The sequence below is a fragment of the Staurois parvus genome, unplaced genomic scaffold (genome assembly GCF_062004578.1).
Source record: "Staurois parvus isolate SC_StPar_1 unplaced genomic scaffold, SC_StPar_1.0 ptg000204l, whole genome shotgun sequence".
Lineage (NCBI taxonomy): Eukaryota > Metazoa > Chordata > Amphibia > Anura > Ranidae > Staurois > Staurois parvus.
Window position 1 is genome coordinate 5,596,378 of NW_028318000.1, and position 18,561 is coordinate 5,614,938.

Sequence of the window (18,561 nt, forward strand, 5' to 3'; positions counted from 1 at the left end):
ATCAATATTATTATAGTGTCTGCAGTTGGGTATAGGAAGTCAGCCCCAAATTATTCTATCAGGCTCCCCCAGTAGCCCTAATAAACCAGCTCAATGCACCTTCCATCTGTGTTGCTGCAGCTTTCTTGCAAGCAGTAGCCCTATCAGAGCCATAAAGAGAACCAAAAACATTAACATATGAAATGGTCAGTACCAACATAAAAAATAATAACCTGTCTGGACCAGTTAGGGAATAAAGTGGGGAAGAGGAAGGAGGAGGACGATAGGGGGAGGAAGGAGAGGTAGGGAGGAAATGGGTTTCCTGGGGGCACACTGAAGTCTGGCTCTAGGGGTAACTAAAGAGAGTCAGGTGGGGTCAAGGGTATTTCATTAGGGCAGTAGCAGAAAATAATATAATAATCTTTTACGACAATCTTTTTTAGGCACCATCTAGTGACCATAATATGGTTTGTTTCTTGATTGAGGTGCTTACAACAAAGTACTGCATTATTTATACTAGATAGCACTTATGGTCATAAGAGGTAATTATGATACATAAAATAAAGCAAGTTTAGTTGTTGTTGTGGAAATGGGAGTTGTGGGAATGTTTGTCACATTCCTACAGCAAAGTTTTCATACCTAAACCTCTTAGTATTATGTCTCTGTCTTTATACAGAGTGGGTACCTTTTTTTCTTCTTGAATGATCTTAAATTATATTTATATAATTGAACTTTATTTTATTTTATAAGTAAGTAAAATCAAAATTAAGCTCACAGCTATCTTCTTTATATTACATGAAATTTTCAACATCTGCTAAAACTGAAGACCCGTGAGGATTTTAAGCACCATGGAGAGCGCTATGAACAGAGCAAAGCAGAGTTTTATGTATCACTGAATGTGTAGGATGTAAAGCTCTTCATGCAGTTAAATGATAGGGTGCTGGTATTCAGAGAAATCTAAAGATGGGATCATGTCAGCTTTCAGGCATATTTCTGTTAATGAGCAATTCAGGCACTGGTGGTGAATGGATGATTGCATTACCAACAGCACATTTTATACACACCCTGTACGAAATATGGAGGAAAAAGCAAAACAAAAGTTTTATGTTCTGTAAAAATAGAAACCATATATTAGTATTTGTATTGTTAACATTTCCTATACCTCCCTTACTTTAGAAAATTCAGGATGCTCTAATTTAGGTGTACTCATCCACTTCATCATGACCACAAGGTAATGCCCAGCTTTCTTTAAGCACGCTTAAAACAATTTTTCATAAGGAGTTCAGTACCTATTTGAAGAACAAACACTTTATATGCTTTTTTTTGGCCTAGACTCTGCATTAGGTATCTTATAATATATTTTTTTCTTGGAATGTGCAGTAAAAAAAACATGAGCCACAGGAAGAATCATCAGCATTTGTTGTAATGTGTGTGTAAGGAGTAGGGTATAGTGATGACTAGTGATGGGCTGCATGTTCGAGTTGAACATGGGCCGTTTGTGTGTTCGTTGAACACATGAACGGTACGGACATTCGACATGCTGTTTGCCTGCTGTGCCCCACAATGCCACTGCGGATGACGATCCCGCCCCTTTGTGAAGTCATCACCCTATGTAAGAACTGTCATCACGGTGCAGCTGTCAGACGGCGGGAACCAGCGTCAAGAGCAGAGCTGACTTTTTTTTCTTTTTTCAGGGCGGCAGGCATTGTGATTGATGTTGGATCCACTTTGGGGAGACATTTTGTTATTTTTAATAAAGGATTTGTCAAAGACTGCCTCTTGTCATTTTTTACACTACACTTTTTTTTGTGAATGGGTAGTCGTACCATGTACTGCATACTCATTCACATAAGCGGGCTAGGATCTTGGGGCTTCCAGATTCCAATAAACCCCCACCAGCAGATCCCCACAACCACCGGCCAGGGTTGTGGGGAAGAGGCCCTTATCCCTATCAACATGGGGACAAGGTGCTTTGGGGGGAGCACCCCATGTTGAGGGCATGTGGCCTAGTATGGTTCAGGAGGGGGGGGCAAAATTTGCCCTCCCTTTTCTGACCTGCTGGTTTCCATGCTTGGATAAGGGTCTGGTATGGAGTTTGGGGGGACCACCCCGCCATTTTTTAAAACATTTTAGCATGGGGATTCCCCTAAAAATCCATATCTGAAGGAATTGGTATGGATTGGAAAGGGGAACACTATGCCTTTTTTTTTTTAAATTGTCGGGCAATGCTGGCAAATCTTTTGACATTCAGCTGTCAGCAGGGAACCCCGCTCACAACTGAAACATGAATGAATGTTTCACTACAAAAATAGCACATGACTTAACAATATAACTCTTGCGGTATTTTAATAACTGAGCGGTATCTTAATGCATACTCAGATGCGGTAAGATATCGCTCAGTAAATTGTTCCTTTTCGAAGTTCACGGTCGAACTATTGGTAGGTTTGAATGTTTGACCACAAACTAAACAGGGGGTCATTAATGATGACCCCCTAGATGAGTTTTAGAAACTGCATCACCTGCCTAGTTAAAGAACTACATTGGACAGCGCTTATTCCTGAACACAGTAAAACAGTAAAACAGTCATCTGAAATATGTACATTATATATAACTGCATGCATCACCAAACAAAATAATTTAAAGACAAGTTCACTTTTCAAAAGAATAATAAATTCACATAATTATGCACGTAAAGCAGAGCATTGCTCCGGTAATTGGTCACAGATGCTGCCTACAGCTTTCTACCTGTTTCTTTGTAGGGCTTTCTGTGTGAAAGCTGTAGGCAGTGTCAATGAATTATGAGAGTGATCACCAGTGCCTTTGCAGTTCTTTGAGAACTAAAAACCATCTGCCCCGTTGGCAGAGAAGAATTATATTTCATGCATTCAGATTTCTGTAAATTAATGAATAATGTGGCTGTGTGGACAGAGCTCCACACAGTCATGCTTTTGTTAAAGTGTGTCAGCAAGTACAGGTGCTGTATATAGGATGTTACATCCTAGATATGGGTGTAGCCGGGGGCGGACTGACCATTTGGAAACTTGGGCACTGCCCGAGGGCCTGGGGTCAGTAGGGTGCCCCATGAGATGCCCCTGGTACCTTTTTCATAGGCTTTTTTGAGTTTGGGCAAGGACACAGGGGCCCCATGATCCCCTATTGCCCGGGGGCCTCATAAGTTGTCAGTCCGTCCCTGGGTGTAGCATGTTATTAAAAGGTGAACTTAGCCTTTACATATAGACCAATGCCATGAAGGATAAGTTCACCTTTCAGAGCATGTTGCATCCATAATTTGAGTGTAACGTGTAACATGCTCCAGACCTGTCTCCACAACCCCACACCTATGACAGTGGGAGGGGGATTTTATCCCTGCACTTGCTGTCAGATTTTCAAAAAACGTGGCTGTTCAGGGCTCTTTCAACACAGTTGCATCATTCAGTCAGAGGGATCTGTGCATTAGAGAACTATAAGTACCACTATCAATTGTGGCTGACAGCTTATAGTTCTCAATGAACTGTGAGGGTGCTGATGAGATGTCTTGTAGTTGATTCATGAGCCCTGCAGCTTGTAAACAGTCATATATTTTATTTCCTTCAAAAATCTGTGCTGTTCATTTTTTCCCCAAAAGGGGAACTTAGCTTTTAAAACGTATGCTACGAATATTGGGTGCAGAATTTTTAACGAACAATCACAAAATTAAGTTAAAACCAAAGATCACATAAAAACTGTGAAAAACAAAGTCCTCTGAAATCTTCTCAAAGTTTCAAAGAAGAAATACATTGCAGATTGGTACCATAATGTGAAGGTTCTCAAGCCAAAACTGAATGTGTTGTTGCTGAAAGCCATTACTGTGCTTCTCTGCCCCTCTGTGAACAATATACAGTATCCTCACCAGATCAAAAGAGCTCAGAAAGATGGAGGTCAGGCAGCACTCACTGTTTAAAACATCATGGCAGGATATCTTCTCCAAAGCACCATCAGCAGTGTGAGCAAGTGAAGCTAATTAAAGGTCAACATAAACATACATAAAATAAAGACAGTCCCCTTTCACATTGGCGATCCCATCAGGTCCACCTGTCAGTTCTTCAGGTGGACCTGACCTGGTGATCCATGTATCTCTATGAACCAGTGCACATAAACAGACTTTTGTTTGTTTACACCTGCCTTCCTCCAATCTGATCCATCTAGGCAGATCAGATTGGAGAACAGTTGGGTGTAAATGGACAGTCGGTCCATTTACACACAGCTGCCCATAGAGCAGAGTGGGCTCTGTTTGTGTCTGCTCTACAGAAACTGAGCAGAAATTAACCTGTCATCGTCCTGTTCTGCTCTGCTCTTCAGGGGATCAGCGGACAGATCCCTTGTTGAGCACATTGGATTCTGCCCAGTGTGAAAGGGGCCTAAAATGCAGTATTTCCTAATATTACCAGCAAATTTTCAAGGAAGATAGTTCCAGCAAACCAATTCAGTAAAAGGAGAATTCCAGTCAAAACTGAATATGCACTTTCGCCGCATCTTGCTGCATCTTTACTGCATTTGCAGTGCGTTTTTACAGGACATGTGACTCAAAAAATGCACCAAAAATGTAATGCTGGTGTGTTTTTTATGTTCTTTGCCACATTTTCCATTTTAATAAGGAGGTGCATTTTTGGTGTGTTTTTTTTTTACCTTGCCAAACCTGCACCAAAAATGCAGCAAGGAGGATTCCCAAGTGTGAAGAGTTCCATAGAATTACATGATCACATGTTTTTCTTCCACTTTTTTTTCACTCAGCATTAGTTTTTAAAACACCATAATGAGATATCTTCTCTGAAGTCACAAATGATATTGTCAGCAACCCGACTCATTAAAGGTAAACAGACAGGAGAATATTAGTATTTAATAGTATTACCAATGGAATAAAATCAAACATTCCAAATATGCTCACATTAAAAAGTGCAATGCAGCAGTATGATAAACAGCATGTGAAACAGCAACTAATATGAATTCACTGTGTCACATGTAGTGCGCCAATTGAAAACCTCCAGGACATTTTAAACACATTTTTAGTAAGAAATGTATTAGGTTTCTCACAATCACTGCATAGTTTGGACTTGCTAATAACTATCTGTAAGATAAAGTTGTCTTAAGTACAATGCCAAAAAGTATTTTTATTATTATTATACAGGATTTATATAGCACCAACAGTTTGCTCAGCGCTTTACAATATAACGGGAGACAATACAGCAACAATACAGTTCAATACAAGAGGGAAAGGAGGGCCCTGCACCTTGGAGCTTACAATCTAGGAGGGAGGGCCTAGTGGTACAAAAGGTAGTAACTGTGGGGGATGGACTGGTTGGAAGAGTAGAAGATTCCATTATTAGCTGAGGGCAGGATAGGCTTCCCTGAAGAGATAGGTTTTCAGAGATCGCCTAAAAGTGAGCAGAGTAGGCGATAGTCTGATAAATTGGGGTACAGAGTTCCAGAGGATGGGGGAAGCTCTGGAAAAGTCCTGGAGACGAGCATGGGAGGAGGAGAGAAGGGAGCTAGAGAGCAGGGCGTCTTGCGAGGAGCGGAGAGTACGGTTTGGGTGATATTTAGAGACAAGATTGTTGATGTAATTTGGGGCAGAGCTATAAATGGCTTTATACTTTATTGTTAATGTTTTGAATTTTATCCGTTGGGCAATGGGAAGCCAGTGGAGAGATTGGCAGAGAGGGGTGGCAGATACAGAACGGTTAGTAAGGTGGATAAGTCTGGCAGCAGCATTCATGATAGACTGAAGAGTGGATAGCCTGCGATTAGGTAGGCCAATGAGGAGGGAGTTACAATAGTCAAGGCGAGATGTAACAAGGGAGTGAATAAGTTGCTTAGTGGTTTCCGAGGTTAGGAACGGGCGTATCTTGGAGATGTTGCGGAGGTGAAGCCTACAAGATTTGGACATTGATTGGATTTTGGGGGTGAAAGGACAGATGGGAGTCTAGGATTACACCTAGTACCCTGGCATGAGGGGACGGAATGATGAATGTGTTATTGATCTTGAAGGAGAAGTCAGGGGAGGGAGCACAGACTGGGGGGAATACTAAGAGCTCAGTTATGGAAAGATTGAGTTTGAGGACGTGGAGTGACATCCATGCTGATATGTCACTTGGTAGGTTAGTAATGCGAGAGGAGACTGAAGGGGTAAGGTGAGGGGTAGAAAGATAGATTTGTGTGTCATCAGCATAGAGATGGTACTTAAAGCCATGGGAATTTATCAAGTGACCAAGGGAGGAGGTATAGATGGAGAAGAGAAGGGGTCCAAGGACAGAACCTTGAGTGACCCCTACAGAAAGAGGGAGTGAAGAGGAGGAGGCAGCATTATAGGTAACGCTGAAGGAGCGCTGCGATAGGTAGGTGGAGAACCAGGAGAGAGCAGAGTCTCTGAGACCAAGAGAGTGGAGTTTTTTGAGGAGGAGGGAATGGTCAATCATATCAAAAGCCGCAGAAAGGTCAAGTAGTAAGAGTACGGAGCAATGGTCATTGGATTTAGCTGTTAGTAGATCATTAGTGAGTTTTAGTAGGGCAGTTTCAGTGGAGTGGAGTGAGCGAAAGCCAGACTGTAAACGGTCAAGAAGGTTGTTGTCGGTAAGGTGGGAGCTCAGGTGATTGTAGACCAAGTGTTCTAGAAGTTTAGAGGTAAATGTCAGCAGGGAGATGGGTCTTAAGTTGTTCAGGTTGGTGGGGTTCAGGGAGGGCTTTTTAAGTATGGGAGTGATGTGTGCATACTTTAGAGGGGAGGGGAAGGCACCAGTAGAGAGGGAAAGATTGAAGATGTGAGTGAGGGCGCATTGGATGGAAAAAGAGGGTGAACGTAGTAGTTGTGAGGGAACAGGATCCAGGGGGCAGGTAGTGAGACGGGCATCTAAGAAAACCTTAGTGACCTCTTCGGTAGTAGCAAGTTCAAAAGAGGAAAGTGTTGAGGGAGGTTTAGTATAAGGTATGCTAAGTGGGATGGGTGTCTGTGCAGTGGCGATGCCCCTAAAAATTGCGTCAATCTTATTTTTGAAATGATTTGCAATCTCGTGAGCAGTGAGTGAGGTGCTGGATGGAGGTGGAGAAAGTAAAGAGTTAAAAGTAGAGAAGAGACGACGAGGACTGGATAACAAGGTATTAATAACAGTGACAAAGTAGGCTTGTTTGACAGCATGAAGGGAGGAATTGTATGTTGAGAAAGCAGATTTATATAGGGTGAATGCTTGCTGGGATTTGGTTTTACGCCACAATCGCTCCAGCGCGCGACTATATCGTTTAAGATTTCTGGTGTCGTCAGTCTGCCAAGGTTGTAATGGTCGGGGCCTGATGCTTCGTGTTGTTAGAGGAGCAAGTGAGTCTAATGCGGATGAAAGCGAACTGTTGTAGACAGCAGTGGCCAGGTCAGGGCAGGACAGGGGAGAGATTCTGTCATAGAGTTGGTCAGTTGCAGAGTGGAAAGGAGCAGGGTTCAAGTTGTGAAGGCTTCTGCGGGTAATTGTTTGCTGCTTGGAGGGATAGGTGTTTGAAGACGAGGACACTGTGAAGGTGATGAGATTGTGATCAGAGAGAGGAAAGGGGGTGTTTGTGAGGTTGTAGGGAGTGCAAAGATGGGAGAAAACAAGGTCTAATGTATTCCCATCAGAGTGAGTGGAGGACTGTATACATTGTGCTAATGCAAAAGATGAGGTTGAGTTGAAGAGTTGGGATGTAGCCGGGTTGTTGACATTAATAGGGATGTTAAAATCTCTGAGAATGATAGTGGGTAGTTCAGAGGAGAGAAAGTAGGGTAGCCAGGTGGAGAAATCATCAAAAAAGCAGGACACCGGTCCAGCTCCAGTCCAGGAGGCCGATAGATCACTGCAATCCTCAGAGAAATGGGAGAAAACAGCCAGATGCAGTGAGTCTTGAAAGAAGAGAAGGATAGAGAGGGAGGGTTAGGGAGGACTTGAAAGGTGCTCAGTGGGGATAGAAGCAAACCAACTCCACCACCTTTCCGACCACTGGGTCTGGGTGAGTGGGTCCAGATGAGGCCTTCATAGGAAAGTGCTGCTGGAGAAGCAGAATCTGCTGCTTGGAGCCAGGTTTCTGTAATTGCTAGTAGGTTAGGGGAGCGGGAGACAAAAAGGTCATGGACAGAGGTGAGCTTACAACAGACAGAGCGGGCATTCCAGAGCGCACATGAAAAAGGGAGGGTGGTTTTTGGGAGCACGGAGACTAATGTTAAATTGAGGGGATTACGGCTATTCCCGGAAGAAAGAGGATGCCTGGTGTGGGGGTGAAATAGTGGAGGACCAGGGTTTGGGGAGATATCCCCAGAGGTTAGGAGAAAAAGAAGGGTGAGGAAAGTAACATGGGAGTGGGATGTACACGAGTACACATGCCTTCCAGTCCTGGTGTTTGGGTCAGCAAGAGAGTGAAGTATCAGCAGGAGGTGATGAGAGCAGTAGTAGGGAGATGGTAGCAGTGAGGGTGAGATGTACAAGTTTTGGGGTGTAGCAGAGGGGTAAAGAAATGAGATTTTGGGAACGCAGGAAAGTAATATAAAAAGGAGGAGTAGAGGGGACATATTAAAAGGTACACAGAGTGGGACTCAGACTTGTAAGAGATGTTTCCCAGGGTGTTTGCTTGCAGTCTGTCCAGTGTGCAGTAGAGTTTCTTGTTGTTGTATCTTCCTGCTGCTTGAGTTATCCTGCTTTAGTTCAACTGCTGTGTTTAACTGCGTCTTAGCACTCCATCAACGCAGCACTCACACAAAAGCAGCACCCCATCTGTGACTGTGCCCCCCATAATCTTTCATTAAAAGAAAATATTTAAATAGACTTGAACTAAAAAAGTGCATAGTAACTTTGTTATTGGGAACATTTAAAGTATTTAATTGTGTTTAAGGAGTACCTTAAAAATGTACCTTTTGTCTTACATCCTGAAAAAAGCAGTGCACTCCCTTTGCCAAGACACTTTCAAATCTTGAGCCTAATAGATATGTATCTATGAGGGTGACAGCTAGGTCACTGCTGCTTTCGACTGCTAGAAACCAGAAGTGAGATTTGGTGGCCCTGTGTCAGGAAGATCAAATGCATGGTGCATGCGCATACTACAGCTTGTGGTCTTGTGCATAGGCCTAGGGCTGTGCATCCACCTGCATATGTTCATGCACACAGCACTGGCTTTTGGTGTCCAGAACCATATTGAAATCATAGCAAAACTATGGAGAATTGCTAAGTGGTTGTCCAATCCTGTGACCTGACCTGCATTCTGCTATTCTTTTATTTGACCCGGCTTGTCTCCTGACTCTGCTGTATCCAGATTTCTCATTGCTGACCTTGTCTGGTGTCTTGACTAGAGATGTAAAATTTCCCAAAATTTTGAAGCAATAGGAAAAGTTTTTTCCTTGTTTTTTTTTCTGGAAGAAATGGAAATTTTCTGAAAAATTGGAAAAAAAAAATCAGTGTACAGTATTTTTACAATTTGAAAGTAATTTTGTTACACTGGGAAGGTGTATATAAAAGTATTATGCTTGAAATAAAAATACAGCTTATTCAGTAAATAAACTAACCTTGCTTTTTAAAATTATATATTTTTTTAAAAATGGAATAATAAGGACTGTGTATGTTAAGAACATTTCCACTATACATGAGAACAGGTAACCACCCACATTTCCATCATACTAATTTAAAAGCTTGTTGCCGATATGCATTTTCAGTTATTGACAATACTGATCCAGAAGCATATATTGCTCTATATAGAGCTTGATCAATGTTCTCCTGATTTTCAGATGTCATTTTATGTATAAATGAAGGTATTGTGTATTTTGTGAGGCCGTGGTTTGCAACAGTTCCCTTACTTGAGGGTGCTGCTGGTGAAGAAAAACTTTGTGATGGTCCAGAAACAGCAGAAAGTGTTTCTGGGATGAGAATACTAGAGGGAAAAGTAACTTTCACTTTCAATATCGTCTTCATCATTTAATTCCATAAAGTATTTTTTTATGTTTTTCAGACACCTCTGCCATTCAAGGATATGTTTTGTCTTCCTTTTAGCATTTGGAAAATAACATTTCTTCTTGCAATATCTGCAAATTGCAGCTTTGCATTTAGTAGAAATTGCACTGTGGAAACGTTTCCAAACTCTAGATGTTGGTCTCACCATTTTAGTGAGAGGAGGAAAAGAAAAAGGAAATTACTGACTAGACTATAGGTAAACATTATGCTGTAATGGTGGAGAACATTAATAGGAATCATTTAAGGGTTATAAATAGAGATGAGCGAAGTATTCAAAAATTCGATTCGGCTGATTCGGCGAATTCGAGGAATAAATTCGATTCGAGGCGAATATATTCGCTGCGAATTTAACTTTAAAAAGGGTGTTTCTAGGCTTCAGAGAGCCTTTATATTAGTGCAGAACACTGTACCTTTAATTTAAATGCCCTTGGAGTCTGCTGGGGAAGAGAAATAATACTGTCAGTCAGTATGACATGCAGATGAGTGCCGTCGATCTTAGAATCACCGCACACTTCACTCATTTGGGCAGTCACGGGGCCAAAACTAGAGTGTGGAGCCACAGTGTGGCGGTGGAGGCAGCAGCAATGGGAGGCCATACAGCACCCTATGACAAAATGGAACCCACCAGCAGTGTGAGGAGACCTGAAAGTGGCACATGGCAGAGTGTGGCGATGGAGACAGCAGCAATGGGAGGCCGTACAGGGACCCATGAGACACTCTGGACCTGGCAGCAGCATGAGGAGGCGGTACAGGGGCCCATGACAGATTACGGGCCTGGCAGCAGCATGAGGAGTCGGTACAGGGGCCCATGGCAGATTACGGGCCTGGCAGCAGCAATGGGAGGCCCGTAATCTGCCAGCACCCTATGACAAAATGGAACCCACCAGCAGTGTGAGGAGACCTGAAAGTGGCACATGGCAGAGTGTGGCGATGGAGACAGCAGCAATGGGAGGCCGTACAGGGACCCATGAGACACTCTGGACCTGGCAGCAGCATGAGGAGGCGGTACAGGGGCCCATGGCAGATTACGGGCCTGGCAGCAGCAATGGGAGGCCCGTAATCTGCCAGCACCCTATGACAAAATGGAACCCACCAGCAGTGTGAGGAGACCTGAAAGTGGCACATGGCAGAGTGTGGCGATGGAGACAGCAGCAATGGGAGGCCGTACAGGGACCCATGAGACACTCTGGACCTGGCATCAGCATGAGGAGGCGGTACAGGGGCCCATGGCAGATTACGGGCCTGGCAGCAGCAATGGGAGGCCCGTAATCTGCCAGCACCCTATGACAAAATGGAACCCACCAGCAGTGTGAGGAGACCTGAAAGTGGCAAATGGCAGAGTGTGGCGATGGAGACAGCAGCAATGGGAGGCCGTACAGGGACCCATGAGACACTCTGGACCTGGCAGCAGCATGAGGAGGCGGTACAGGGGCCCATGGCAGATTACAGGCCTGGCAGCAGCAATGGGAGGCCCGTAATCTGCCAGCACCCTATGACAAAATGGAACCCACCAGCAGTGTGAGGAGACCTGAAAGTGGCACATGGCAGAGTGTGGCGATGGAGACAGCAGCAATGGGAGGCCGTACAGGGACCCATGACACACTCTGGACCTGACAGCAGCATGAGGAGGCGGTACAGGGGCCCATGGCAGATTACGGGCCTGGCAGCAGCAATGGGAGGCCCGTAATCTGCCAGCACCCTATGACAAAATGGAACCCACCAGCAGTGTGAGGAGACCTGAAAGTGGCACATGGCAGAGTGTGGCGATGGAGACAGCAGCAATGGGAGGCCGTACAGGGACCCATGACACACTCTGGACCTGGCAGCAGCAAGAGGAGGCGGTACAGGGGCCCATGGCAGAGTGGCGAAGCGTAAGCAGCTTAAATTGAAGGCCATACAGAGGCCTATGTTAAAAATAATAACATGTTTGGGGCATGATTCATGGCGGATTTAGTCAGTTGTGTCAGGAACTGGTGGTTTGAAATCCAGACTAATCCACGCCTGATTCATTTTCACAAACGTCAGTCTCTCCACACTTTGGGTGGACAGTCGTGTCCTCCGCGGAGTTACAATACCTCCTGCCGCACTAAACACGCGCTCCGATGCCACGCTACTGGCCGGGCATGACAGCCTTTCAAGGGCAAATTCAGCTAGTTGGGGCCAAAGGTCAAGTTTCGTTGCCCAGTAGTCAAGGGGATTGTCTACCTCGGTTGGCAGGGTGCTGTCCAAGTAGGGCCAAGCCTGTTGTTTGAGGTCCTGCTCCAGGTCCACCTGATGCTGCTGCTGCTGCGGCTGGTTAGTAGTTTCCTCACTGCGCTGGTGAAGAAAGCTACTCATCATCGACTGCAGACTGAGGCAGCCGCTGCTGGTGGAGCTGCCACTGCTCCTACCACCCCACCCCTCCCCTCCCCTGCTGCCATGGCAATGGAACGCGAGCGCACAGGCCCACAGTGTCTGAGGATGGACGTTGGCGCAGAAAGGCAGAGACCAACTGACTACATAGGTGGTTTTTATAGTACGTTATTTTGGCCTCCCTCTCAGCAGGTGTGAAAAAGGCCACCATTTTTGAACGGTAGCGAGGGTCCAACAAAGTGGACAGCGAAAAGTCATCCCTCTGTCTGATGGTTATTATTCGGCTGTCGCTACGCAAGCAACCGAGCATGCTATGGGCCATTTGTGCCAAGGAATGCGAGGGACTCCCTGCCTCCATCTCCACAGCATACTGCCACGGTGCGTCTGGGTCCTCTGTCTCCTCCTCCTCCTCCTCTACCAGATGCTCCTGCTCCTCCACTCCTGTCCGCTGAGTGGAAAAACCACCCATTTCACTCAATAATTCCTGAGCACCAATGTCCTCCTCTACCTTCTCCTCTTCTTCCTGTCCTGCCCCCACAGGGGTCATGTGGCGTTGAGATCTGTGCGCCACGTCTACCGCACCCTGACCAGCCATTGTTAACAGCATTTGTTCCAGGACGTGCAACAGAGGAATGACGTCGTTCATCCCATAGTCCTGCCGACTCACGAATAGCGTGGCCTCCTCAAAGGGCCTGAGCAAGCGGCAGGTGTCACGCATGAGCTGCCAATGGCTGACATCTAAGTTACACAGGGGAGTACCTTTATCCGCTTGTAACATCAGGAAATCGGTGATGGCCTTTCGCTGTTCGTAAAGGCGGTTAACATATGTAGGGTTGAATTCCACCTTGTTGCAACGTCACAGCATGAGGAGTCAGTACGGGGGCCCATGGCAGATTACGGGCCTGGCAGCAGCAATGGGAGGCCCGTAATCTGCCAGCACCCTATGACAAAATGGAACCCACCAGCAGTGTGAGGAGACCTGAAAGTGGCACATGGCAGAGTGTGGCGATGGAGATAGCATCAATGGGAGGCCGTACAGGGACCCATAACAGATTACGGGCCTGGCAGCAGCAATGGGAGGCCCGTAATCTGCCAGCACCCTATGACAAAATGGAACCCACCAGCAGTGTGAGGAGACCTGAAAGTGGCACATGGCAGAGTGTGGCGATGGAGACAGCAGCAATGGGAGGCCGTACAGGGACCCATGAGACACTCTGGACCTGGCAGCAGCATGAGGAGGCGGTACAGGGGCCCATGGCAGATTACGGGCCTGGCAGCAGCAATGGGAGGCCCGTAATCTGCCAGCACCCTATGACAAAATGGAACCCACCAGCAGTGTGAGGAGACCTGAAAGTGGCACATGGCAGAGTGTGGCGATGGAGACAGCAGCAATGGGAGGCCGTACAGGGACCCATGAGACACTCTGGACCTGGCAGCAGCATGAGGAGGCGGTACAGGGGCCCATGGCAGATTACGGGCCTGGCAGCAGCAATGGGAGGCGGTACGGGGGCCCATGGCAGATTACGGGCCTGGCAGCAGCAATGGGAGGCCCGTAATCTGCCAGCACCCTATGACAAAATGGAGCCCACCAGCAGTGTGAGGAGACCTGAAAGTGACACATGGCAGAGTGTGGCGATGGAGACAGCAGCAATGGGAGGCCGTACAGGGACCCATGACAGATTACGGGCCTGGCAGCAGCATGAGGAGTCGGTACGGGGGCCCATGGCAGATTACGGGCCTGGCAGCAGCAATGGGAGGCCCATAATCTGCCAGCACCCTATGACAAAATGGAACCCACCAGCAGTGTGAGGAGACCTGAAAGTGGCACATGGCAGAGTGTGGCGATGGAGACAGCAGCAATGGGAGGCCGTACAGGGACCCATGACAGATTACGGGCCTGGCAGCAGCATGAGGAGGCGGTACGGGGGCCCATGGCAGATTACGGGCCTGGCAGCAGCAATGGGAGGCCCGTAATCTGCCAGCACCCTATGACAAAATGGAACCCACCAGCAGTGTGAGGAGACCTGAAAGTGGCACATGGCAGAGTGTGGCGATGGAGACAGCAGCAATGGGAGGCCGTACAGGGACCCATGACAGATTACGGGCCTGGCAGCAGCATGAGGAGGCGGTACGGGGGCCCATGACAGATTACGGGCCTGGCAGCAGCAATGGGAGGCCCGTAATCTGCCAGCACCCTATGACAAAATGGAACCCACCAGCAGTGTGAGGAGACCTGAAAGTGGCACATGGCAGAGTGTGGCGATGGAGACAGCAGCAATGGGAGGCTGTACAGGGACCCATGACAGATTATGGGCCTGGCAGCAGCATGAAGAGGCGGTACAGGGGCCCATGACAGATTACGGGCCTGGCAGCAGCAATTTGAGGCCCGTAATCTGCCAGCACCCTATGACAAAATGGAACCCACCAGCAGTGTGAGGAGACCTGAAAGTGGCACTTGGCAGAGTGTGGCGATGGAGACATGGGCCCCCTGGCCACGCTTGACTTTCTGGCCACATAGTCGACATACGGCTACGTTTACTTCCTCGGGCGGCTTGACGAAAAATTGCCACACCGCCGAGTAGGAAACTTTGCCCCCGCTACTCCTCACTGGCTGACTGCTACTTCCTCCGTGCACACCGGCACCACTACTGGCCGTGGTGGTAGGCTGCAGTGGAGCTGGTGCTCTACTCCGTGGCCGTTTGCCTCCACTGACACTGCTGCGATCCTGCTGGCTCCTGGGCAACCCACCGACTGTTTTGCTCGCTGCCAAGCTGGCACCCTCTTCTCCTGATGATGCGGAAGCAATAGCCTGATGACGACGAGGCTGCCAAGTGCGATCAGCCTCATCATCATCAATTAGGGTCTCCGCCTCACTACTTGCCCTCTCGGCTGCGTGTGGGTCAGGAGACAGACCTGTCTCTAGACCGGCTACCGAGCCACTCTCCTCACCAGTACTTCTTCGCCTGGCTGCTGAAGAGGCGGATGTCTCCCCCCGTTCCTGACCGCCCTCTGTTAGCTCTTCCTCACTGTACAGTGGGGCTGAGCCCACAGCATGCGATACTTCGCTTGGTGAGGGAACACCAAAGGACAGGGGCAGGTAGAGGACACGTGATTTCAGTGGGCTTGCTCCCGGGCCATGCCAACTAACGGTTGTGTCTGACGTACCCACCGACCGTTGGCTGTAGGTGTCAGAGGTGACCTGGGAAGAGGAAGACGACTGAGCCAACCAATCGATGACGGCAGGGTTGTCGGTGGAGACACGACCGCTGGATGACACCGGGAGCACTGGCCTCTGGCTGCGACTAGTGCTGCCTCGACCCCTTCCTCTGCTGCCACGTCTGCTCGCTCCTAAAACATGGCCTCCTCTGACACTCCTCTGCGTGTTGTCTGACATACTCTTTAATTCAACGATTCTGTGTCCCTGAGTAACGATTCTGTGTCCCTGAGTAACAGTTCTGTGTCCCTGAGTAACAATTCTGTGTCCCTGAGTAACAGTTCTGTGTCCCTGAGTAACAATTCTGTGTCCCTGAGTAACAATTCTGTGTCCCTCAGTAACAATTCTGTGTCCCTCAGTAACAGTTCTGTGTCTGTCCCTGAGTAACAATTCTGTGTCCCTCAGTAACAATTCTGTGTCCCTCAGTAACAATTCTGTGTCTGTCCCTGAGTAAAAATTCTGTGTCCCTCAGTAACAATTCTGTGTCCCTGAGTAACAATTCTGTGTCCCTGAGTAAAAATTCTGTGTCCCTCAGTAACAATTCTGTGTCTGTCCCTGAGTAACAATTCTGTGTCCCTCAGTAACAATTCTGTGTCCCTCAGTAACAATTCTGTGTCTGTCCCTGAGTAACAATTCTGTGTCCCTGAGTAACAGTTCTGTGTCCCTGAGTAACAATTCTGTGTCCCTGAGTAACAGTTCTGTGTCCCTGAGTAACAATTCTGTGTCCCTGAGTAACAATTCTGTGTCCCTCAGTAACAATTCTGTGTCCCTCAGTAACAATTCTGTGTCCCTTAGTAACAATTCTGTGTCTGTCCCTGAGTAACAATTCTGTGTCCCTCAGTAACAATTCTGTGTCCCTCAGTAACAATTCTGTGTCTGTCCCTGAGTAACAATTCTGTGTCCCTCAGTAACAATTCTGTGTCCCTCAGTAACAATTCTGTGTCCCTGAGTAACAATTCTGTGTCTGTCCCTGAGTAACAATTCTGTGTCCCTGAGTAACAGTTCTGTTTCCCTGAGTAACAATTCTGTGTCCCTGAGTAACAATTCTGTGTCCCTGAGTAACAATTCTGTGTCCCTCAGTAACAATTCTGTGTCCCTCAGTAACAATTCTGTGTCCCTCAGTAACAATTCTGTGTCTGTCCCTGAGTAACAATTCTGTGTCCCTCAGTAACAATTCTGTGTCCCTCAGTAACAATTCTGTGTCTGTCCCTGAGTAACAATTCTGTGTCCCTGAGTAACAGTTCTGTGTCCCTGAGTAACAATTCTGTGTCCCTGAGTAACAGTTCTGTGTCCCTGAGTAACAATTCTGTGTCCCCGAGTAACAATTCTGTGTCCCTCAGTAACAATTCTGTGTCCCTCAGAAACAATTCTGTGTCTGCACCTGAATTACAATTCTGTGTCCCTCAGTAACAATTCTGTGTCCCTCAGTAACAATTCTGTGTCTGTCCCTGAGTAACAATTCTGTGTCTGTCCCTGAGTAACAATTCTGTGTCCCTGAGTAACAATTCTGTGTCCCTGAGTAACAATTCTGTGTCCCTCACTAACAATTCTGTGTCTGTCCCTGAGTAACAATTCTGTGTCCCTCAGTAACAATTCTGTGTCTGTCCCTGAGTAACAATTCTGTGTCCCTGAGTAAAAGTTCTGTGTCCCTGAGTAACAATTCTGTGTCCCTGAGTAACAGTTCTGTGTCCCTGAGTAACAATTCTGTGTCCCTGAGTAACAATTCTGTGTCCCTCAGTAACAATTCTGTGTCCCTCAGTAACAATTCTGTGTCTGTCCCTGAGTAACAATTCTGTGTCCCTCAGTAACAATTCTGTGCCCCTCAGTAACAATTCTGTGTCTTTCCCTGAGTAACAATTCTGTGTCCCTGAGTAACAGTTCTGTGTCCCTGAGTAACAGTTCTGTGTCCCTGAGTAACAGTTCTGTGTCCCTCAGTAACAGTTCTGTGCCCCTCAGTAACCATTCTGTGTCTGTCCCTGAGTAACAATTCTGTGTCCCTCAGTAACAATTCTGTGTCTGTCCCTGAGTAACAATTCTGTGTCCCTCAGTAACAATTCTGTGTCCCTCAGTAACAATTCTGTGTCTGTCCCTGAGTAACAGTTCTGTGTCCCTGAGTAACAATTCTGTGTCCCTGAGTAACAATTCTGTGTCCCTCACTAACAATTCTGTGTCTGTCCCTGAATAACAATTCTGTGTCCCTCAGTAACAATTTTGTGTCCCTCAGTAACAATTCTGTGTCCCTCAGTAACAATTCTGTGTCTGTCCCTGAGTAACAATTCTGTGTCCCTGAGTAACAGTTCTGTGTCCCTGAGTAACAATTCTGTGTCCCTGAGTAACAGTTCTGTGTCCCTGAGTAACAATTCTGTGTCCCTGAGTAACAGTTCTGTGTCCCTGAGTAACAATTCTGTGTCCCTCAGTAACAATTCTGTGTCTGTCCCTGAGTAACAATTCTGTGTCCCTCAGTAACAATTCTGTGTCCCTCAGTAACAATTCTGTGTCTGTCCCTGAGTAACAATTCTGTGTCCCTGAGTAACAGTTCTGTGTCCCTGAGTAACAATTCTGTGTCCCTGAGTAACAGTTCTGTGTCCCTGAGTAACAATTCTGTGTCCCTGAGTAACAATTCTGTGTCCCTCAGTAACAATTCTGTGTCCCTCAGTAACAATTCTGTGTCTGTCCCTGAGTAAAAATTCTGTGTCCCTCAGTAACAATTCTGTGCCCCTCAGTAACAATTCTGTGTCTTTCCCTGAGTAACAATTCTGTGTCCCTGAGTAACAGTTCTGTGTCCCTGAGTAACAGTTCTGTGTCCCTGAGTAACAGTTCTGTTTCCCTCAGTAACAGTTCTGTGTCCCTCAGTAACAATTCTGTGTCTGTCCCTGAGTAACAATTCTGTGTCCCTCAGTAACAATTCTGTGTCTGTCCCTGAGTAACAATTCTGTGTCCCTCAGTAACAATTCTATGTCCCTCAGTAACAATTCTGTGTCCCTCAGTAACAATTCTGTGTCTGTCCCTGAGTAACAATTCTGTGTC